Source organism: Nycticebus coucang, chromosome 1, assembly GCF_027406575.1.
Source record: "Nycticebus coucang isolate mNycCou1 chromosome 1, mNycCou1.pri, whole genome shotgun sequence".
In the NCBI taxonomy this organism is placed as follows: domain Eukaryota; kingdom Metazoa; phylum Chordata; class Mammalia; order Primates; family Lorisidae; genus Nycticebus; species Nycticebus coucang.
In genome coordinates, this window is record NC_069780.1 from 179,305,943 (window position 1) to 179,330,315 (window position 24,373).

Consider the following 24,373-nt stretch of genomic DNA (forward strand, 5'->3'; position numbering starts at 1 on the left):
GTAACATCCCTCACTTTCTTCTGGATCCTCCCCGATAGTATCTTCCATATTCAGTTTTCTAACAATTTGTTCAAGGGGATTTAGACTTTCGTGTGCTTCTTAAAATTCCTACCACTTCCACCAACTTTCTGAATCCAACAATGCTATTTTTATATAACAATGCTATAAAGATTACATATATATATATGCTTGTGCTGTTGCAATAAATACATATGTATGTATTGTATTAAATATTATATATAAATTAATATTATATTATAATATAGAATAATTAATATTATATGTGTTATTATAATAAATTATATATATATGCTTGCTGGTGCAATAAATACACATATATTTATATATTGTATATATACAATGTTCAAGTACCCCAATCTTTATTAGTTTCTGATGCTAAGTAATACATTATCAATACCTCAAAATTCCCATTAGTTAAGAGTTTGGAAATAGCTTATCCAGGTTCTCTATTCTGGGTTTCAGAAGCCAAAATTTAAAAAATTTACTAGCACTTTACCTCATATGATCCTAAAGTCAAATACATCTGCAATTTACTTTGATTACTAATGCTGACTTCTTCTGAGATCTTTGGATGAAAAACCAAAAACGAGCTATAGGCAGCTTGTTGCTATCGCTTCCGTATTAGAGTGTGTTAGTACTCTCCTTGTCTAATAATAGTGACATTGGGCATAAAGTTTGTAACAATAATAAGTATCAAATTTACTATCATAGGAATTGGCAGTGTATTGAAATGTAATTAAATTGTGTTAAAGTAATTAAAATGATTTTAAATTTAAAAATTAAAATGATATGCATACATGCCGTTGTAAGTTTGATCATTAATTACTCGGTTTAATTTAATGTTAGATATATAGAGCATGAAATATCCAGATTTATGTTCAGTTTTAATTTACCAAAACCTATCACTGGGCTGTGGTGGCTCACACCTGTAATCCTAGCACTCTGGAAGAACAAGGCAGTTGTATTTCCTGAGCTCAGGAGTTCAAGACCAGCCTGAGCAAGAGCGAGACCCTATCTCTATTAAAAGTAGGAAAACTAGCCGGGTGATGTGGGCTAGTCACCCTAGTCAACCCCAGGGTGACTGAGTGAGAGAGACTGTCTTAAAAAAAAAAAAAAAAAGGAAAAAAGAAAAAGAAAATAAAGGAACCTATATTCAGTGGTGGATTTATCCTTCACATTATTTAATTCAGTTAGAAACATCGTTAAAAAATTAAATGAGTGAATATTTGAGGAAAAGTTTGGAAAGGAATTTGGAGGAAGAGCTCATGATTTTGGAAGAATAGCTTACTTCAATAGATCTTCAAATACATTTCATTCCTTATGGAAACTTAAAGTTTGTGATTTTTTAAAATAAAAATATAATCACCTACTTTAATTTGGCTTTGTTCTCAGAAACACAATTAAAAAATCATAACAAAACATTCTAACATTGTTTTATCATGGTGCCACAAAAAATTATATTTTTTGTTGGTATTTATGAACAATCTATAAATACTTTTTGTGACTGTATAATGAGCCTGTAAATTGGGGAATGAATTGAAATGAAGTAAAATGCATGATTACATGGATAATTTTGAACGGTGAATGATATAAGTGAGAAAACATTTTTATACAACAGCATGTGTATTTTCTAACATATTCCCTCACTAATTAGGAGTGTACTTCATTGTTCCAAGAGCTTTATTATTTTGAAATATGTTCCTTCTATGCCTAGCATGTCGAGGACCTTCATCATAAGAAGGTACAGGATTTCATTGAATGCTTTTTCTAAATCTATTAAGGTGATCAGATGGTCTTTGTTTTCTTCCTGTTTATGTGGTAAATCAGATTTATTGGTTTTCATATGTTGAACCATCCTTGCTTGCTTCCCTGGGATGAAATCCACTTGATCAAGGTTAATTACCTTTTTAACATGCGGTGTAATTTAGTTTGAGCGTATTTTGTTGAATATTTTTGCATGTATATTCATAAGGAATACTTGCCTATATTATTTTTATTTATGCACCTTCCTGGCTTTGATGTCAAGGTGATACTGGCTTTGTGAAATGAATATTTGTTGAATATTTTTGCATATATATTCGTAAGGAATATTTGCCTATATTATTTTATTTATGTACCTTCCTGGCTTTGATGTCAAGGTTTATGTACCTTCCTGGCTTTGTGAAATGGCTTTCCCTCCTCAATAATTTTTTTTTTTTTTTTATTGTTGGGGATTCATTGAGGGTACAATAAGCCAGGTTACACTGATTGCAATTGTTATGTAAAGTCCCTCTTGCAATCACGTCTTGCACCCATAAAGTGTGACACACACCAAGGCCCCACCCCCTCCCTCCGTCCCTCTTTCTGCTTCCCCCCCCCCATAACCTTAATTGTCATTAATTGTCCTCAATGGATACCAGTTCATCTTTGGTAGAATTTGTGACTCTGTGTGGAATGGTGCTTTGTTGTTGCTGGGAAATTTGTGTGTTACTGTTTTATCTCAGTACTTGGTCTGTTCAGGATTTCTCTTCTTATTTAGGGATGGGAGGTTGTATATTTCCAAACATTTATACATTTCTCCAAGGCTTTCTACTCTGTGTACACAGGGGTTTTCATCCTTGTTGCTCCTCACTCCAAATAATGAAGGCCTGAGTTGTAGTGCTTGCACCATATGCTAGTAATGCCTGATTCCAGCTCCTAATGACAAATCAGCTGAGCACTGTCTCATCACTGGTTTCTGGAGCAAACTTGGGAATCAGCTACCTTTTATTGTTAGAAAGACCATTTTGCAAAAGGTCGGGATAGATAGTCTAGGAATCCTGAAACTTCTGAGCTGCGTGTGTTTTAATGGAATCTGAGACTTTTTCTTCTCCTCAATAGATAAAGAACAACCAATCGATTGATCAATCAATAGATAGATAGATCACCAAACTATTACTCAGTTCTTTGGTGATCATTTCAAAGTACACAGTGCTTTGAGAAATATTCTCCTTCATCTGCAACTTTTTTTTCTTCTAGATGCCAAAGTTATCTAACCGGACATACGTACTTGGATCAACAACCATACTTCTTAAGATAGTTCATTTTTCTTTTGTAGCATGAAGGATGTTCTGACCTTCAATATATATTTATGTATTTGAATATGTATTTTTCTTTTCTCTCCCCCAACTTATTCCCAAAATATATGTACCATGGCAGCAAGTCTTTTTCTCTTTTGTACTGCTGTATTCCCAGTACAAATAACTATGTTTGGCCCATCGTAGATATGCAAGAAATAGTTGCTAAGGGAACATTCCTGTTGATCTATTTCCAAAGTATTAGCGCAATCTATTTGAACTTTATAAGTGTCATTTTACTTAGTTTTAGGTTATATGTAAAATCATGTTGTCATCTAAAGATATGTCAATCTGATGGTAGCTAAGAAGTTCTGGCAAAAAAAAAAAAGAAATGAAATTCTGACAATCAGAATATTTCTGGTTGAGCATGGTTGCTCATCCCTATAATCCTAGCACTCTGGGAAGCAGAGGTAGGAGGATTACTTCAGGTCAGGAGTTTAAGACCTACGTGAGCAAGAAAAAGACCCCATTTGTAAAATAAAATAAAATAAAATAAAATACTTAGCTGACATAGTGATGACATGTATCCATGTGTAGTCCCAGCTGCTCTAGAGACTAAGGCAAAGGGATTACTTAAGGCCAGGAGTTTAAGGAGTTGCTGTGAGTGATAGTGATAGTGATAATGATGTCACTGTGTGCTCTCCAGCCCAGGTGACAGAGCAGAGACTCTCTCTGTCTCTCTCCCTCCCCTGTCCCTGTCTCTCTCTCTCTCTCTCTCACACACACACACACACACACACACACACACACACACACACACACACACAAACACACACACACATAATTCTATTGCCTTTTGCTTTTGGGTCCTGAAGGGCCTTCAGTACACCCTCATGTTACACATCTACACTTAGTTTTTCTCTTTGTTTCTTCTTACTGACTTTTCATGTTAACACTTCAATCCCACTGAAGTTATGTTATGTGCATTATAAGACCAAACTATGTTTAATTGACCCAAATATCTAATTGTCACAATTTCAGAATAATATACTTTTATATTAATTTAACAAAACTCCATTTATACATATTTTATTTTAGTTTATATTGAACTTTGTTTCTTGAGTTTCTGTTCTTTCATATTCTCTTGGTTTAAAATTTCATTAATTGCCAAAGTAATAAAACCTTTTATTTATTGGTCATAACTTTCATAAATATTGTTTTTCTGTTCTATATCACCACTACTAATACTTTATATTTTAATATTGACCAAATACAAACAGAAAGAAAATGAAAATTTGAACTGAAGTTTCTGTTTCAAATTGTGATGCCCTACAAAAGTCAACCAGCAGAACAAAACTTTCAAAATTTTACCTCTTCAAAATGATGTATTTGTTACCTAATTTCAATTATATTTAATGTATTACATAACATAATAAATATGTTTTAACTGCATAGATTTATGAAGTGTAAAAAGATGACTAATTTGTTTTTTCCTGCAGGATGCAACTATAACAATATATAAGAAGAGAAGATATCACCAAACATTCAGAAAGTGATTTATAAGGTAAAATTTCTAATATCTGTTATATTTATAATGTTGTAAAATGTCAAAATGATTGTCATACTGTTTCTCTTAAAGGCTTTCTATATTTATACTGAGTTCTTTACATATTTGGCAGGGTACTTTTCTTCTGTGTATTAAAAATCACTCTTTAAAAAAACATCTTACCCATTTTTTTTCTAATGAACTATTAAACTTTTTCTAATAGACATGTATTTCAAATAACATAGGACTAGCAAAGGGGAATTGATATTATGACAACTTTTGTATGTTCCCAAATTTTCTTTAAAAGTCCAAATGCAGAAATACACTGTTCTTGCCTCTTACCCATGATTTGCCTTGGTAAATTTGTGTCATAGTTAAGGTATATTAAAACAAAAGCCCTCATCTTTGTATAAAAATGAATTATAATAGGTGTAGATATTGAAAGAGTAAATTGATGGTAGATACATTACATCTTTTACTATTGTAGTGAGTAATGATGTTGATATATAATTGGTGTGCCTGATAAAATCTGCTTGAGTATATGAATTCTTTATTAAAAGATGAACTATAAGAAAACAAGGAATGAGATCAAATACATTGTTTTAACTTAACTTGTGTAAAGTACATTCTATCACATAGATTCTGTACAGCTGTCTGACTTTTTAGGTTAATATGCATATTATCTTATTAAATCCTCATCATTATGTAAGTGAGTAAGATTAACATTATATTTCAAAGTATTATATATTTATGAAATCAAAGTCTATTGTTTTATACATTGTGCTTGTTATCATTTTTGATAGTCAACTCTAAATATGGATTTACTCTTTTGGTGATATGATAATAATGTTTTAAGAAATTTCTATTCAGATCCTCTGCCCATCATTATTAGGATATTTTGATTTTTTTCCCTATTGAGTTGTTGAAGTTCCTTATGTATTCTTGTTATTAATCCCTTGTCATAGGTAGCTTGCAATTATTTTCTCCCATTCTGTGGGTCATCCTTTGATTTTGTTGATTGTTTACTCTGCTGTGCAGAAGCTTTTTAGCTTGATTTAATCTCATTTGTCCAATTTTACTTTGGTTACCTGTGCTTTGGAGTATTATTCAAGAAATCTTTCTCCAGAAAATGTCCTGAAACTGATCCCTTGTGTTATCTTTTGATATTAAAAGTTTCATAGATTGATATCTTAGATATAAGTCTTCAGTCAATTTTGATTTTTTTAATGTGACAAGAGATGTGGATCTAATTTTATTCTTACACATATGATTAGTTATCAAGAAAATGGAAATCAAAACCACAATGAGATAAAATCACATCCCAATTGAAAGTGCTTTCATATAAAGTTAAACAATAATAACTTTTAATTAGGATTCTAATGCAAAAAAGGGAAGTCCTTGTACACTACTGGTGAGAAGGTAAGTTAGTGAAATCAGTATGAAGAACAGTATGAAGCTTCTTCAAAAACTAAAAATAAGGGTGGCGCCTGTGGCTCAAGGAGTAGGGCGCTGGTCCCATATGCCAAAGGTGGTGGGTTCAAACCCAGCCCCGGCCAAAAAAAAAAAAAAAAAAAAACTAAAAAAACTAAAAATAGGTCTCAGCGATGCACTGCTGTGTATACATATCCAGAGGATAGAAAATCAGTATCTGAAAAATATGACTGAACCCCATGTCTACTGTAGCAGTATTCAGTTTTTGGCTAGGGCCGAGTTTGAACCCACCACCTCTGGTATATGGGGCTGGTGCCCTACTCGCTTGAGCCACAGGCACCGCCCCTGTAGCAGTATTCACAGTAGCCAAGATTTGGAATCACCTGGGTGTACATCCATGACTGGATACAGAATCATGGTATGTATACACAGTAGAGCATTATATACCCATAAAAAGAATGAGGCCCTGCCATGTGCAGGAACATGGATAGAATTGGAGAACATTATGTAAGTGAAATAACCCAACCACAAAAACTCAGACCTCACATGTTCCCATTTATATGTAGAAACTTAATATTAAAAGAATGAAATCTCATGGAGACAGTGACTTGTCACATGGTTCCTAGAGGTTGACAAGAATAGCAGGGAGTGGGGATTGATAATGGGAGCAAGAATATAGTTAGATGGTTAGGTTGAATAATGATAATTGATAGCATGACAGATGCATGTAATCAACCGTAAATTGGGGATTATAATTTAAAATAACTAAAAGAATGGAATTGGAATGTTCCGAACACAAACAAATGACTAACTGTCTGAGATGATGGATACCCTTGATTTGATTAATCTACATGGTATGCCTATATCAAAACATCACATGTACCATATAAACACGTGTAATGATTATTTCCCCATAGTAAATAAATAAATAAATAGTAATAGGTACAGCCAAACTGTTCCCCAAAATAAAGCCATAGCAATTTACACTCCAAAAAAATTCAAGGCAACAGCAAAACAAACACAAATGGTTTCCCATTCAATTTAAATATAAAAGGAAGCACAGTTCTCAAGTATAGTTATGCCCGCTTCATCCCCACTGTCCGTGTGTCCTCAGTCATCCTCAGAATACCCTGAACTTCATTACAAGGGAAATTCTTAGCAAGTTCGAATTTTACTTTCACATAGGCTGAGAATGTATTCCTGTTGCAAACATGTTTTGTTTAAAAATGTCTTTTTGGAAGCAGGAATACATGGGAGTAAAAACAAGAAAGAAAGGAAAACTGTGTTATGGAAGATTGGGTGGTTAAATCAATCATTTTATTATAAATAAGCACAACTCATTAAACAACTTTTTCTTACAGGCCTGGGTCTCACATATCATAGACCCAGCGAAGGGGCATTGACAACCTATCACTCTGAGCATACTTCATCACTACTGGAAAAGAAGTGGGCTTGTGATTATATGTATGTTTATGAAAAAAATGCGTTAATTTTTATGCCCCAGGTTACAAATTAAAAAGTTCATAACTTTGACATTAAAATATTGTCCTAATTTATTATTAAATGATTTATAACATTTAAATTTTACAGCACCATCCTTAAGACTGTAGGTAATTGTAGACAGAATTGTTCTAAGCCTGAATTATTTCTTCTACATACTGTATCTAAGTTTCACAGCCCAACGTTAAAACGGGTTATAAGAGAACTTGCAGAAAATCACAGATTGCATCTTACACGGTAAGGCTTAATTATGCTTTTAATGTTAGCCCATGTTTCTGTGGCTTTAGGTCACATTCACATAGATTTCTATGCAATGTAAAAAGGAAGAATATTATACTGGTCACCTGCTACATTTAGTATGCGTACATGGTCAGACTCCAAGTTATTGAAACATTTTAAAAAAGCAAAAAAGAGTGCTGGCAGAAGAGATTGTACACAGCCTTTGTTAAGTTTAGCCCTAACTACGTTTTATATTGAAGTTATTATATTAAGGTTCATTTAAGATCTGGCTCTTCTAAATCATTCTTGAGATTCTATTATGAAATATATTTGAAGACTTAAATAGCAAGAAAATTAATGAGTATAGACAAACTTGGGGTTAAGGTCCATGAAAAAGGGAAATTTTGCTACTAATTATTCCCTATATTATTACACAAAGAAACCAAGTAAATTATATAAATTTATGTATGGCAGCATATAAAACGTGTGTAATTCTGTAGTCACAAGTATTTATTCATTGTATCCAGTAAGTGATTAGTGTTTGTATATGCATTTATTCCTCAGAAGTATGCTCTGCTGTATTTTTGGTTACATAGTTTGCTTGACAGGGTGAGTGAAAGTTATAAGGATGCCCCCACCCAGATAGTGCCTATTGTAAACATTAGGTGTCAATTTACTCATCCTCTTTTCCCGCCTGCTACAGTTTTTATTTTATTGTTTGGTATTCATTGAGGGTATACATTATTAGGTTACACTGATTGCATTTGTTAGAAAAAGTCCCTCTTATAATTGTGTCCCGCCCTAAGAGTTGTGACATACATAATGTCCCCCATCCACCTCCTTCCTCTCCTCTCCCTGCTCCCTTATTCCCCTGCCCCACCCCTGGTATTAGCTCATCTACTGCCTTCATATTAGAATTGCGTGCATAGGATTCTTGCTTGTCCGTTCTTCTGATGCCTTGCTGACAAAAATGTGTTTCACCTCAATACAGATTACTATTATGTAATAATAGAAAATTGGGAGGCATCACTTTACCAGACTTCAAAAATATAAAGTCTTGATCTTTTTAATAGCTGAATAGTATTCCATGGTATACATATACCACAGCTTGTTAATTCATTCCTGGGTTGGTGGGCATTTAAGCTGTTCCCACATTTTGACAATTGTAAATTGAGTTGTGATAAAATAGTCTAGTGTAAATGTCATTATGATAAAAGGAATTTTTTTTTCTTCTGGGTAGATGCCTAGTAATGAGATTACAGGATCAAATGGGAGCTTGATTTCTTTGAAGGTTGTCCATACTTCCTTCCAAAAAGGTTGTATTCGTTTGTCATCCCACCAGCTGTGTAAAAGTGTTGCCTTTTCTCCACATTCATGGCAGCTTCTGCAGCTTTGAGATTTTTTGATGAGGGCCATTCTCACTGGGGTTAGGTGATATCTAAGGGCAGTTTTGATTTGCATTTCTCTGATGATTAGGGAAAATGAGAATTTTTTCATATGTTTGCCTTCTACATTTTCATTGAGTTTTACTTTCATATGTCCACCCAAGTGTTGATCAAAATGTTCCAATGTAGTTTAAGAGTGTGTGGTATTTGCCTTTCTATTTTTACAATACTGCACTTAGAAAAATGGTCTTCAGTTCTATCCACGTTATTACAAAAGATGCTAGATCACCATTTTTTATGGCTGTGTAGTACTCCATAGTGTACATATACCACATGTTATTAATCCATTCATGTACTGGTGGGTACTCAGTTTGTTTCAACATCTTTGCAATTATGAATTGTGCTACTATAAATATTTGAGAGTTCATATCTTTATTAAAAATGACTTGTTATTCTTTGGGCAAATAGTGGAATTCCTAGATCAAATGGTAGGTCTACTTTTAGTTCATTGAAATTTCTCCATATGACTATGGATATAGTCACTGAAACTATACTAGTTAATAGTCCCACTAAGAGTAACTAAATTTTCCTTTCTATGCCAGCATCTATTGTTTGGGACTATTTGTTTTTTATATAAAATCCATGCCTAGTGGAGTTAGTTCATACCTCATTATGGTTTTGGTTTGCATTTTCCTGATGATTCGAGAAGTTAAACATTTTTTCTTATGTTGATTAGCCATTATTCTATCCTTCTTTGGGAAAAGCTTCTGTTCATGTGTTTTGACAAGTTTTTATGGGGTTGATTTATTTTTTTCCTTGCTTATTTACTTGACTTCTTTGTAGATTCTGGTTATTAGCCCTTTATGAGATGTATAGCATTCAAAAATTTTCTTGCATTCTGTAGGTTATCCATTTTATCTGGATGGTGCCCTTGGCTGTGCAGAAGCCTTTTAATTTGATCAGGTTCCATTTATTTTTTGTTGTTGTAATTCTTTTTAGGGTCTTCTATCAGCCTAGGAAATGAACTCATAAATTCTTTTCCTAGGCTGATATCAACATCTTCTTCTCGAATTTGTATAGTTCATACATTTGGCTTACGTCTAGAAAAGACTCTGAATAGTCAATGCAACCTGCAATAATAGCAAATTGGGAGGCATCATATTACCAGACTTCAAACTATACTACAAGGTCATAGTAACCAAAACAGCATGATACAAACACAGAGACATAGACTTGTTAAATCAGATATTCATAGATCAGGATAGATACGTGAAACCATCCTCATATTGTCACCCGATGTTAACAAAGCGGACAAAAGCACGCAGTGAGGGAATGAATCTCTAGTCAATGAATGGTGCTGGGGAAATTGCACAGTCACATGCAGGAGACGGAAACAGGATCCACACTCCTTACTACTCACAAAAATTAAATCACGAGGTTTTTCAACTCTTAGCCCCTCTACTGATTTTTGTGTATCAACTGAAAAACAAAAATTAAGTATATAAAATTTAATATTTTCTTACACTTCACATTTTTCAAATAAAGAGTAGCAACACGTGGGTGGCACCTATGGCTCAAAGGAGTGGGGCACCAGCCCCATATACTGGGTGGTGGGTTCAAACTCGGCCCTGGCCAAAAACTCCAAAAAAAAAAAAAAAGAGTAGTAAAACTTTTCAAACATTGCTCCCAGATCTGCCTGGGGTGTCTGCCTGCAGACAGTCCCTCAGAATTGGCATGCTCATCTGTGTTTCCTTTGAACGGTGAAAACTCCAGTTTCTCGTCACAGTTGTTGGAGATGTCTGTGGAAGCAAATCCTGAAATGGGCTTCAGGGAGTTTTTCTTAAGAGGGAAAATCACCCTCCACATTTTCATTGCTTTCGCTGCTGCTTCTCTGGATGCAGGAATCGGTGGCGAGGAGAGTTGTGCTTATGTTTCTGGGTCGAATGTTTTCCTCTTGCCGCGTAGCCACGGTAGATTTATAAACCCTTGTTATTCTCAGGGGGATAGAATTAAGCTGACAGTCTGTGAGAAAGTACATGATTATGTACTTTCAAATTTCTTCCACATTTGTTGATGAACAGAATTATTCATGTCGCTTAAAGTCAAACATCTCTTTCACTTACTCAACAGTGTCAACTATTTGAAATATTTCTCACTGAGGAAATGTCCCAAATTCAGTTCACAGTAAACCCACTACCTCAGTATTTTTAATCGCAGCAAAATCTTCAATTTCTTCCAGAAATAACTTCATAGGAGATATTTTTATAAAACTCAGTGATCACACACTTCATGTTTAATTCGCATTAATCAGTGGGAAACCTAGTGTGCATTTGTGAATAAGTAATTGTTTATTTTTTTCTTGAAAGTGTGTGAAGTAAAAGAATTATGTTATAAAAATGTGAATCAATATTCAGAAGTATATCTTATTAGCTAAGTGCAAATTGTCTCATAAATATCCTTATTTTTAAATATTCTGCAACTTTTTAATATAATTAGAAGTATTTAACTCTTCTCCTGTTACTAATTATATAACAATCATATAAGTATAATTGAAAGGTCAGAGTATCAAAATGTTTTGTTTTAAACTATGAGAATTATCTTTTTCCTAAAATATATATCTTTAATTCACCTATTATACTTTTCCTTAAAATATATCTTCAATTCACCTATTATCTTTTTCCTAAAAATAGGTCTTTAATCCATCTATTAATTTTTACCGTATAATTCACTAGCCATTCTGAAGAGAGTGTCATTATTTCACTTTTTATATTATCCTGTTTTCCATACCCTAACGAATTCCCCCCTGTCTAGGGTTAGGTAGTATTACCTGGCCTAAAATAGATTAGTAAATATTTATTGAACTAAACTAAAGGAGGAAAATACTAAAAGGCTACTTTCATAGAATAGACCTCTAATATACACAGAGAGCTATCAAGAGCCCAGGTTTCATGGGGATCCAGGCAGGAATAGAATCTTGACTCTTAACCCATTAGCATGGACAAGTTTCCTGGATGAACAATAGGCTGGCTGGGGCTCAGCGCCCGTAGTTCAGTGGTTTGGGCACCAGCCTCATGCACCAGGGCTGGTGGGATTGATACTGGCCCGGGCCTCAGAACAACAATGACAAATACAACAAAAAAATAGCTGGGCATTGTGGCAGTTGCTTATAGTCCCAGCTACTTGCGAGGCTGAGACAAGAAAATCACTGAAGCCCAAGAGTTTGAGGTTGCTGTGAGCTGTGACAGCATAGCACTCTATTGAGGGTGACATAGTGAAACTCTGTCTCAAAAAACAAACAAAAAGAAAAAGAAAAAGAAACAATAGGCTGGTTGGTTGAACAAGCATTGACTGTGAAGGAATAAACTTTGATTGATATGGCTTTAGTATATGACGGGAGGAGGGGAAAACTTGAAGGAGAGATGTCGAATGGTAGGCTGAGCTCAAATAAAAAGAACTGAGCAGCCAGGCCTGGAGAAGCTTACTAGCATAACATGTGAGATGTCCAATATTAAAGAAAGATTGCCAGGAGTTTTCACTTTATACATGTAAAATACTGGATACTCACTCTCTAACCAAGTTATTGTGTGACTGGGATACACCATTTAATTTAATTTTTAAAAAATCCAATTAAGGGGCGGCACGGGTAGCTCAAGGAGTAGGGCGCCAGTCCCATATGCCAGAGGTGGCGGGTTCAAACCCAGCCCCGGCCAAAAAAAAAAAAAAAACACACAAAAAAATAATAATAATAAATCCAATTCAATATCATACCCATTTTATCAATGAGGAAACTAAACCTTAATTGACTATGAGTCCTTCAACTCTTGGGAATGTGGGGGTAAAAATAGTGTTATTCACTTAAATATGCATCATATTAAAGGTGGTCTGGTCATTAGAGCTATTCCTTTCATTTTCATTCTTGTTACATTATTATTTTTTCTTTTTTTGCATTTTTTACTTGCTGCTTTCTTTCAAGTAAAATACTACAACTCTTATTTCAAATCCCTTCAAGGCATTTCAAAATTTTGTTTCTTCTTATGCATTTTTTTCTGCCTAGTATTTTTATACCTTTCATCATAGTCTCAAGGGATCTGGGACTCAAAAGTGTTTTGAGAAAATAAAAACAACAACAACAAAGGGACAAAAATCATACTGAAATATGGATCATTTGGAAAACACAGCTGTGTTTATAAGTGATTTCTTAATTACAGTATGCAATACTTGATATACACAAATAATGAATAGTCACCTGAATAAATCTGTGCAAACTGAGACAGGGTTTTTATAAGGCAGTTTTGTAAAAGGAGACCATGGCTTAGATATATATCTCTGACTTAACTTATATGTGTTTAATTTGATAGTTTATAGAATTAATTCAAGGTTAACTTTGTAGTAAGCATTTGTATGTACCATCACCTTTGGTATTTAGCACCACTTTTTGAACTGATATTTTTTAATAATTCCATTTACTGTTACTTTATCTGCCCCAGATTTTGATAGTCATTTTCCATCTCACCATCAACCCTTGTACACCTCCCTTCCTTTAAAACAAGCATAACAACAATCACAGCATCCCAATATCACTGTGTCGTTTTTCTTTTAATGTCTTGTAAACCACAATAGCCGCTGTCAGATTACCTATCTCTAACTCCTGTCTGAAAATGTGTGCTTTAATGCAGTTAAGATTCAAAACCACTTAGGAAGTAATTGCCAGGGAGTGTCATCAAATAACTGAGGATTTCTGTACCACAACAGCCCTGTGAATGTTTGTATCGTGTGGTGTATGTATGTGTGTTTTATGTGTGGTGTAGAAGTGTGTCCATAGGAAACAGTGACCTATCTCCAATCATATTAGTCAACATCTGAGCATTTTTGAGTAATTATAATGTCAAGCACTGTTTCCAGCACTGCAATGTAAGTTAGTTGTCTCTCTGGGTGTTTGTAATGATCTAATAAGGTAGTTCTTACTACCTTCATTTCTTTGTAGAAGAATTTATTGAACAACTCAGTCTAGATCAAGTAGATATTCACATTCAGGTTTTCTGACTATAATTCTAAAATGTTCTCTTGGATTACAGCCTGCCTGTTTGGCAGTTAGTCTTTTTGCCTATCCCTTTGCTGTGATTTCTTTTGTGTATCAGAAAAACAAATTGTTTTCGGTAACAGTTGTTCTTGGATTCAAATTCAGACATATTTATGGGGTATAAAAATGATTTTAGAAGCGCTTTTGATACAGCTTCGCTTGTTTCTAACTAGGATGTACTATCACATAACATGTCTTGCAACATTATTGAAGATATAGTGTATCCAGATTGTTTCGTATGAAGGTAAAATAAAGTTTGGGACTGATTTTAGCGTGAACATGAGTTTTATTTATTAAACATACTCTGCAAGGACAAGAAAAGCAGAAAGGAAGGCACATCTCCTAACAGATGGTTGTTGCGTTCTGATTTAAGCATTCCTGGGTACCATTAAATCACCCAGGGAGACACCAAGTCAAATACAAGATCTTTAAGTTCTGAGGTTTGTTGTCAACTGTTGCTTTACACAGTTAAATTCAGACATTAAATCTGTTGCTTATGGCTGAATACGTTAAAGAAAAAAAGGGGGTTTTGTATTTATTTCTCACTTTCTTTGGCTTTCATTCATAAGATTCACTAGGTCCTTTATTTATCCTACTAGCACATAATCTTCTAGAATTAGATGAAGAAATAGAAGAAAGTGAAAAAGTATATTTTATAATAAAATATATTCTTTTTTATGCATTTTTACTTCCTTCTTTCATTAGGCGAAATCATGTACAATCCCAAGAAATTTAGTATTTCTTATTTTGGAATTCCTGAAAATTACAAATGCCAAGAAGACATGTAGCATTTGTATTTATTTATCACAAAGAAACTTATTTTGTGTTCACCCAGTTCAGATAATGAAGTCTTGTACATTTCTTAGGCTTCAATAGTTTAATGAATTTTATGAAACTTATTAGTAATTGATATTTTCTGATGACTTAAAAGGAGCACTTAAATGTGTTTTGGCTGTTCTTTTCTCTGGTGTCAATAACGAAGCTAGTTTAATGGAGGCAGAACATTGAGCACAGGATGAAAAGTCTGATAAAACCCAGCACAATTCATTTCCATGTCAGAAATAGGGTTTTGAGCAGAAAAATAGGTTGTTCATGATTGTGTCATTGCCTGTTTGACAGTCTGATTCTGAAAACTTCTCTGTTACATTGTCTTAGATGATGCAAAGTGAAATATCAAACATAAGATTCATCCACCCTCCCTAGATGTTATTAGATCATTTGCAGGTGGCAATTTATGGTAAGTGATATTTGTCTTTCTGAATGATATGTTGAAATTATAATATTTGGACATTTATCTTCTGAGTAAAATATCCAAAAAATATGCAATAATCACTTTTTTTTTGTGTGTGTGTGTGGTTTTTTTGGCCGGGGCTAGGTTTGAACCTGCCACCTCCAGCATATGGGACCGGCGCCCTACTCCTTGAGCCACAGGCACCGCCCAATACTCACTCTTTTAATCAGTCATCATAATTTTTAAACAGTTAATATCAAAAATTTGCAATTGACAATCTCAGGGTCTGGACATTGCTGGCACTTTGCTTTTTGACTATTATTAGCTGGGTGAACTTGAATAACTAGTGTACATCTGGGTCTCAGACTCATTATTTGATATTAAGAGTAGGAATGTTGTGGAGGATCCCAAGTCTCAGTTCTTAAACTGGTGTCTTTTTTCCACAAAGTATCATAATAATTACTGAGTTTATTGTAATGTTATTTACCCTAAGAGTTATGCATTATTTACAGATATGTAAATATTACATTGTATTCTCATGAAAGTTTACAGGACTCTAATAATCAAATTCAGTTTTTGAATAAGCAGGATCCCGTTTAGAACACTAAAATAATAAACATATATATAGGAGACAGAAATTTCTACTTAAGTAGTATGCTAGATGATACTAGCTAATAAAGAATAAATTATGATTTTTATTATCTAGAATAATGCTATCATACTTACCATTATATAAGAAATAATGTTTATTTTTAGTGGTTCAGGATAAACAATTTAGAAAGAAATTTATTGATGTATGAGATCTATAACATAATTGATCAAAATATGGGTATAAGTATGTATGACAATATCAAGTTTAGAAGGTGGTATTCCACAAATATTTTTGCGTATAGAGTACTGGTTATAAATTACTGCTAGATTTATTAGGCACCTAATAAATACAGACAAAGATACAAAGTTCTAGGTCATGGGAGGATAACAAATGTGAGTTATCCCCTTCCGTAATCATCTCCTATGCCTGCTTCTCCATGCCGTGTTCACCTTCTGGCATTCCAATTGGAATTGAAATTACACCCATGAAGATCCTAAATATGTGTATGGAACACAACAAAGATTTTGACAGCCTGGGTTCCTGAGTGACTGCAGAGAAGAGGGACACCCCCACTCACTTATTTACTTACTCAATACTTTCATATGAGCAGCAAATGAAAATCGATTGTATTTGAACCGTTATGAAATTTAAAGTTAATTTCACTATAAAAACTGTTCATATCAAAAGTAATATGGCAATGTTTGTTTGGTCGGGGGGGTTGTATTGATTTTAAACATGCGATCATTACATATGGCAAAGCAAAATGGTTTGGGTTTGTAGGAGGAGAGGACAAGTTTAGAAATAAAGTATACAACATTTAAATGTTCTTATGGCATCAGATATTTTGTTGTCTACTCTTAGTTGAAATAAAGTATTAGCCTTAAAACCTAACAAATTAAATCTATATTTGGATACACACTATAGTATGATTTTTCTCTAGGATTAACAATCATATTATTCCAGACCTTTTCCCCTTTGTATGAAAATATGAATTTCTTAATATTTGATTCTCTAGTATGTGTTATTTTATTTAGCCTCTTCAATTTAGGAAAATTCATAAGTAAATTCTTTTGGAGGGATGTCTACATTGTCTGTATTTTTTTTCCCTCAACATGATTTTGCTAAGTAATGTGTGTGCTTTGTAGCCAGATACCAATTTTATAAGACCCACATCTGGAAGACTTCTAATTAAGAATAAGACAGCAACAGTTATGGGAGCTAACCAAAGATGAAGATAGCTTTTGAAGTATTAACAAGTGTTTCGTATTCTTACTTAATTATAAATAATTTTAACCTTATCAAGGTCTAATTTATAAAAGCTAAATATATTTAGAGTGTAAAATCTGACACAATTGGAAAGAAATATAAATCATGAAATCATTGACACTAAGCAATAGATATTTCCACTATGTCGAAAAGTTTCTTTGTATTTTGCAAATCCTTCTCCCATAGCTCTGCCTTCCCTCCCATCTCTTTATCTGGTTTCTGGCTGTATAAATAACTTTGCACTTACTAGCCATTTCTATAAATAGAATTATGCAATATATATATATATATATATGTTCTTACCTAGTTTTCTGTATTAAGCATAATTATCATTCATATATATCCATATCGGGATATATCAACATTTCATTCTTTTTTATTGCAGTATTGTATCCCATGTAGAACATTAAGTCTATCCCTGTTTTATTAGCAGGCATCTATCAAGAGAGAGAAATCTGCAAATTTTGTCTATGAAAAATAAAGCTACTAAGAACATTCATAGCCTTCCTATAAACACATATTGTTTTTTCTCTTAGGTAAATGCCAAGGAGTAGAATTACTATGTGATATGATCAATGTATTCTTGACTATTTTGCAAAGCGATTGCACACAATGTTTGCATTCCCACCACTAGGCTATGTGTTCAATCAAGTTCCTCCACATCATGGTCAACACTTGATATGATCATTTTGGGGGGTGGGGGTGGAGGTAGGCATTTTACTAGTTGTGAAGATGCATGTTGTTCTCATTTTACTTTATATTTTTCTTACTATTGATGTTGGTCTTCTTCTCACGTACTTAGTTGCCTCTATATATCTTTGGTAAAATGTCTGTTCAAGAACTTTCCCTATCAGGATGTTTTCTTTTGGAGTCTGAAATGTCTATGTAAATTCTGAATCCAAGTTTTTTGTGAGAAAAACAGCTTGAAAAGAATTTACCTCAGTTTGTGACTTGTCTTTTATTTCCTTATCTTATATCTTGGAGGGAGAGTTAGCCTGAAATGGAGACTTTATTATTTTGATATTATGTCTCATATATCTTTGCTTTACCAAAAATCACAAACATTTTGTTTTGTCTGTTAGTGTAAAAGGATTGTTGTAGGTTTTCCAATGAAGTCTTTAATCCACTTTGAGTTGCTTTTTGTATGTGGTGGAAGTACAGACCTAATTTATTATCCTGGTACTCTCAGTTATAAATATAAGCCTTTTCTCCAGCAGGTTTTTTCACATGTTCACCAAAAATCATTTGCCCACATATTACTGGATCTACTTTTAGGCTCTCTATGATTTTCCATTGTCGTATTTGTCTATCTTTATGCCAGTACTACACTGTCGCATTGATGTAGGTTTATAATAAATAATGAAATCAGATAGTGTTAGTTTTCTTCCTTTTTATTATTCCTTTGGCTATGCTAGGCTTTTCATATTTCCATGTGAATTTTCAATTTAGTTTGTCTGTTTCTATGAGTGTTTACTCGTATTTCAGTTGCAATCCTGTGGAGTCTATAGTTGAACTTGTGGAAACCAATACATTAAAAGTATTTCAACTTTTGACACATGATCAGGGTATTCATCTCATTCTATTTAAGTCTTATTTAACTACTCTCATCATTGTTTCATAGTTTTTATAGTACAGGTATCATGAATATTTTGTCAAATTTATTCTTAAATGCTTTGTATTTTTTTTTGAGACAGAGCCTCAAGCTGTTGTCCTGGTTAGAGTGCCATAGCATCATAGCTCACAGCAACCTCAAACTCCTGGGCTCAAGCGAGTCTCCTGTCTCCGCCTCCCAAGTAGCTGGGACTATAGGCACCCAACACAGCGCCTGGCTATTTTTTGTTGCAGCCATCATTGTTGTTTGGGAGGCCCAGGCTGGATTTGAACCCACCAGGTCAGGTGTATGTGGCTGGCGCCTTAGCCGCTTGAGCCACAGGCGCCGAGCCTGCTTTGTACTTTTTAAACATTGTAATAAATGATGGTATTTTAAATGTATGATTCCTTGTTGATAGTATATCAATTGACTTCCTTTGCATTTTATTTTATATTTTATGACTTTTTGTCAAAGTTATTAAGCATAGCTTTTTGATACTTTTAATCAAATTTTATACATAGATATTCATTTCACTTGTGAAAGAAAAACACTTGTACTTCTATCCTAATTACCTGTCCTTTATTCTTTTTCTTCCTTTGTTTGATGAGTAAGATTCTCCTGTGCAATCATGGAATGAATTGATGACAGCAGATATTCTTCTAGTTTTTTCCAGACCTTAATGTTAAAATAAAAAATTGTGTTTTTCATCATGAAATAAGATTTTGGCTGTTGGGATTTGTAGATCCTCTTTGTCAGTTTGATGAAGTGTTCTTTTATTTCTAATTTAAAGTATATTGAGATTTAGTATTTTGTTTTATGTAGTATATCATTTGATCACTTTTTCATGAGAAACTTAGCATGGATTTCTAAAATAAACTCCCTGAGTTGTGATGTACTATCCTTTCTTGAATTTTATTTCTTTCATTTAAAAAATTATGGTATTTTTTCATTGTTGGGGATTCATTGAGGGTACACAGAACCAAGTTACATTAATTGCTTTTGTTAGATAAGGACCCTCTTATAATTGTGTCCTGCCCCCCTAAATTGTACCACACCCCTTTATCCCTCATCTCTCCCTTCTTCCCCTTCTCAGTTCTCCCCATCCCCTCCCCCCACTGTGTACTAGGACCTTAATTGTTCTCATATCAGAATTGAGTACATAGGATTCTACCTTCTCTGTTCTTGTGATGCTTTACTAAGAATAATGTGTTCCACGTCCATCCAGGTTAATACAAAAGATGTAAATTCTCCATCATTTTTAGTGGCTGAATAATATTCCATGGTATACATATCATATACCACAGCTTGTTAATCCTTCCCTGGGTTGGTGGACATTTAGGCTGTTTCCACATTTTGGCAATTGTAAATTGAGCTACAATAAACAGTAGTGTAAATGTCATTAAAATAAAAGAATATTTTTTTTTCTTCTGGGTAGATGCCCAGCATTGGTATTGCAGGATCAAATGGTAAGTCTAGCTTGAGTTCTTTGAGGGTTCTCTATACTGCCTTCCAAAAAGGTCGTATTGGTTTGCAGTCCCGCCGGCCGTGTAAAAATGTTCCCTTCTCTCCACATCCATGCCAGCATCTGAAGTTTTGAGACTTTGTGATGTGGGCCATTCTTGCTGGGGTTAGATGATATCGCAGGGTGGTTTTGATTCGCATTTCTCTAATAATTAGGGATAGTGAGCATTTTTTCATATGTTTGTTAGATATCATCTGTTTTCTTTAGAGAAGGTTCTATTCATCTCTCTTGCCCAAGTATATAAGGGATTGTTGGCTCTTTTTGTGTTTATTAAATTGAGTTCTCTGTAGATCCTAGTTATTAAGCTTTTGTCTGAATCAAAATATGCAAATGTCCTTTCCCAGTGTATAGGTTATTATTTGCATTGGTTGTTGTCACCTTAACTGTACAGAAGCTTCTCAGTTTCATCAAATCCCATTGTTTGTTTTTGTTGCTGTTGCGATTGCCATGGAAGTCTTCCTCATAAAGTCTTTCCCCAGGCTGATAGTTTCTGCTGCTTTTCCCACACTTTCTTTCAGGATTTTAATTGTTTAATGCCTTACATTAAGGTCTTTCATCCATCTTGAATCAATTTTTGTGAGTGGAGAAAGGTGTGGGTCCAGTTTTAGTGGATATCCAGTTTTCCCAGTACCATTTATTGAATAGGGAGTCTTTCCTCCACTGTATGTTCTTATTTGGTTTATCAAAGATTAGGTGGCTGTAAGATATTAGTTTCATATTTTGGTTTTCTATTTGGTTCCAAATGTCTATGTCTCTACTTTTGTGCCAATACCATGCTGTTTTGATCACTATGGCCTTATAGTACAGCCTAAAGTCTGGTAGCCCAAATCCCCCAACCTTGTTTTTATTACTAAGAATTGCATGGCTACACAGGTTTTTTTCTGGTTCCATACAAAATGAAGAATTATTTTTTCAAGTCTTGAAAGTATGATGTTGGTATTTTAATAGGGGTAGCATTGAATCTGTAGATTGCTTTGGGAAGGATAGACATTTTAACAATGTTGATTGTTCCCAGCCATGAGTGTGTTCTTCCATTTGTTAATATCTTCTGCTGTTTCTTTTCTTAGGCGTTCATAGTTTTCTTCATTGAGGTCCTTCACCTCTTTTGTGAGGTGTATTCCTAGGTATTTCACAAAGTTATAGCATTTGATTTGCTAACATCATATTTGGAACTATTGTATTTATGTTGTAACATCTATGTTTGGTTTTTATGTCAAGGTAATATTTGCCTCATAAAATAAAATGTAGAAAAATCTCTCCTTTTCTATTTCATGCATGTATTAGTATAGAATTAGTTTGATTTCTCATAAAATGTTTGGAAGAATTCACTAGTGAACTATCTGTGTCTGGATATTCTTTGTAATACTTTTAAATAAATTCAAACTCAAATCATTTAATAGATATTGGATTATTAAGTTTCTTAACTTCCTCAGTGAGCTTTGGTAGTTTTTATCATCCATGGTATAATTTTTGTTTATAATATAGCTTTGTTCACTCTTTACTAGCTTTAGTGATGTCAGTATCTCATTCTTAAGAGTGGAATTTATAATTTGGTTTTCTTTTCTCTTCTTAGTCTAATTGCATTTCTGTAGAGACCACTAAATGCTTTAACCTTTAAAAACAGCACTTCTAGTTACAGAATTGGTGATGGACTTTTTTTTTCCTTTTAGTACTTTAAAGATTTTTCCTCTTCTGGTGTATAATTCAAAAAGTCTTTTATTTTTATTACAGAATTTTTATTAATAAAAAAATTAACATTACAAGTAATTATCCTGTAATAATTACTTACAGGATTTTTTTTTAAGGTGTTCACAATCTTTCTTTTTTTCCTTTTTTTATTTTTATTAAATCATAGCTGTGTACATTAATATGATCATGGGGCACCATACACTTGGTTCATAGATCGTTTGACACATTTTCATCACACTAGTTAACATAGCTTTCATAGCAAAAAGTCTCTTACAAGAAATGCTTTGTCTTCTATCTTTTTATTCCTCTGCATGTAGCATGTCTATTTCATCTGACTGATTCTATCATGGTATCTTTATTACATGTTTCTGAAAGGTTATCATGCTATTCTACTGGGCTTATCCTATATTCTCATCACAAAGCAATTCTAGCTGGAAACGCTCAGGCTGTAGTGCTCTTCACCTTGTGTCTGGGATATGTTGACACTCTTGGTCTATGATTTGGTAAATTCAGAAACTTTTTGCTTTTTTCCTCGAAATATCATTTTCTCTCCTTCTCTGAAGGATTTTAGGGATTTCAGTTATATTTACACTAATCTGCTTGAAGTTGCCTTGCAGATTTTTTTTTAAATGTACTTTTTTCATTGCATTAAATTTAACATATCTAAGTATTTCAAACTGTTTTATCAAATGGTCACTGATTGGGCAAATTACACAATGGGGATTTATTTCTCACTGTTTTGAAGTATAAGAACTCCAAGATTAAGGCTCCAGAAGATTTGGTATCTCATCAGGGTCTGATTTCTAGTTTACAGATGGGCATTTTCTCCTTGTATCCTCGCATGGTGGAGAATGGAAAGACGCAGTACATTCTTGTGTCTCTTTTTCTATAGGCATGAATCCTGTATTTGTAAAATTATGGTTGGGAGTGTAGGTTGAGGAATTTACTCAGAATGCATCATTTAAAGTTAAAATGACACTTTCATATGAAAATCTGGTCAAGGAAAATGGAGAATTTGGTGAATGAGAATAGACTATAATAGTTAGGAATGTTAGAGATTTAAAAGTAAGAATTAGAATATTACAGAAGAAATACTCAGAACAAAAATGGATAAGAGGATAGCCCTGGTGTTGATGGGTTGTGTGGATGAGCCTTCTTACCGAACTTGGATGACCTTAATTAAGCTGAGGTAACTCAAACATTCCTGGACATCCAGGGTTCATCATCTGGCACTGGCTGGTGTAAGATTGCCTCATCTGAAGAGTCACATTGTTCTCTAGATATTTTCTTATATCCTTGTGCTTGTTCTCATGATGGTTACAATGTTGGCAGAGATTATAAGAGAAATAGAAATAAGAGACTTTTGAGGCCTAAGTTATATCTGATTTGATTTAACTCCCAATGTATTTCATGGACCAAAATAAACTCTATCAGAACAGATAGGATATGAGGTGAATAAACAGACTTCACATTTTGACAGGGAACAGTGCAAAATTACAATGTGATGATAAGGATTTATAGGTAGAAGAGAATTATATTCAATTTTTCAATCAAATAGCATAATTAAAAATGTGTATATTTTATTTTTTCTAATAGGAGTTTCACTCAGTTGCTCAGGCTAGAGTGCAGTGATGCAACCATAGCTCACTACAAACTTGATCTCTCAAGCTCAAGCTATCCTTTCCCTCAGCCTCCTGAGTGGCTGGAACTACAGTCACACACCACCACACTGGCTGACTAAGATTTGTCAGAATAGTGAAACAAAATGAACCAAACCACCAAAAATGTAAAAAATGGTATCTAGCTAAGAGAGATATAAAAGAAACATTCAAATAAAATTTTTGCTGTGATATTTTTACTAAACAAACTATTGAAATATTGAAATAGAAGGAAAGCAGTCAAAGATTAAAAGAGATTCAACTCCTAATTTTCAATAACCATGGATTATAAAATTGTTATACAATAGAATATAGTTTCACTAGTATAGTAAATATATATTGCAGTTATGAAACTACATGCTAATATAATATATAAATATGAATTATTTTATATACATACATATGCAAATGCATTTAGATACACATAGGAAAAGTAGACGGAACTGAAATGTTAGCTAATAATAATATGAAGAAGTATTAAGCATGACTATCAGTTAATATTCTAAGTTTCTTAGAAACAGGCTAGAAACATTGAGTAATTTTAGGATTTTGAAAATCAAACTGATTCTCACATCAATCTGTTTATTTGTAATTGGCATCTACAAGA

General features: G+C 33.6%; 1 protein-coding gene across 1 annotated transcript in view; it reads left to right on the top strand.

Moving 5' to 3' along the window:
- Positions 1-24,373, top strand: part of CDH18 (cadherin 18) — a 922,309-nt gene that overhangs the window by 235,966 nt on the left and 661,970 nt on the right. The window contains exon 2 of the mRNA XM_053592795.1: positions 4,556-4,620. The gene's annotated coding sequence lies outside the window, so the exon portion shown is untranslated. The remainder of the gene's footprint in view (positions 1-4,555; positions 4,621-24,373) is intronic.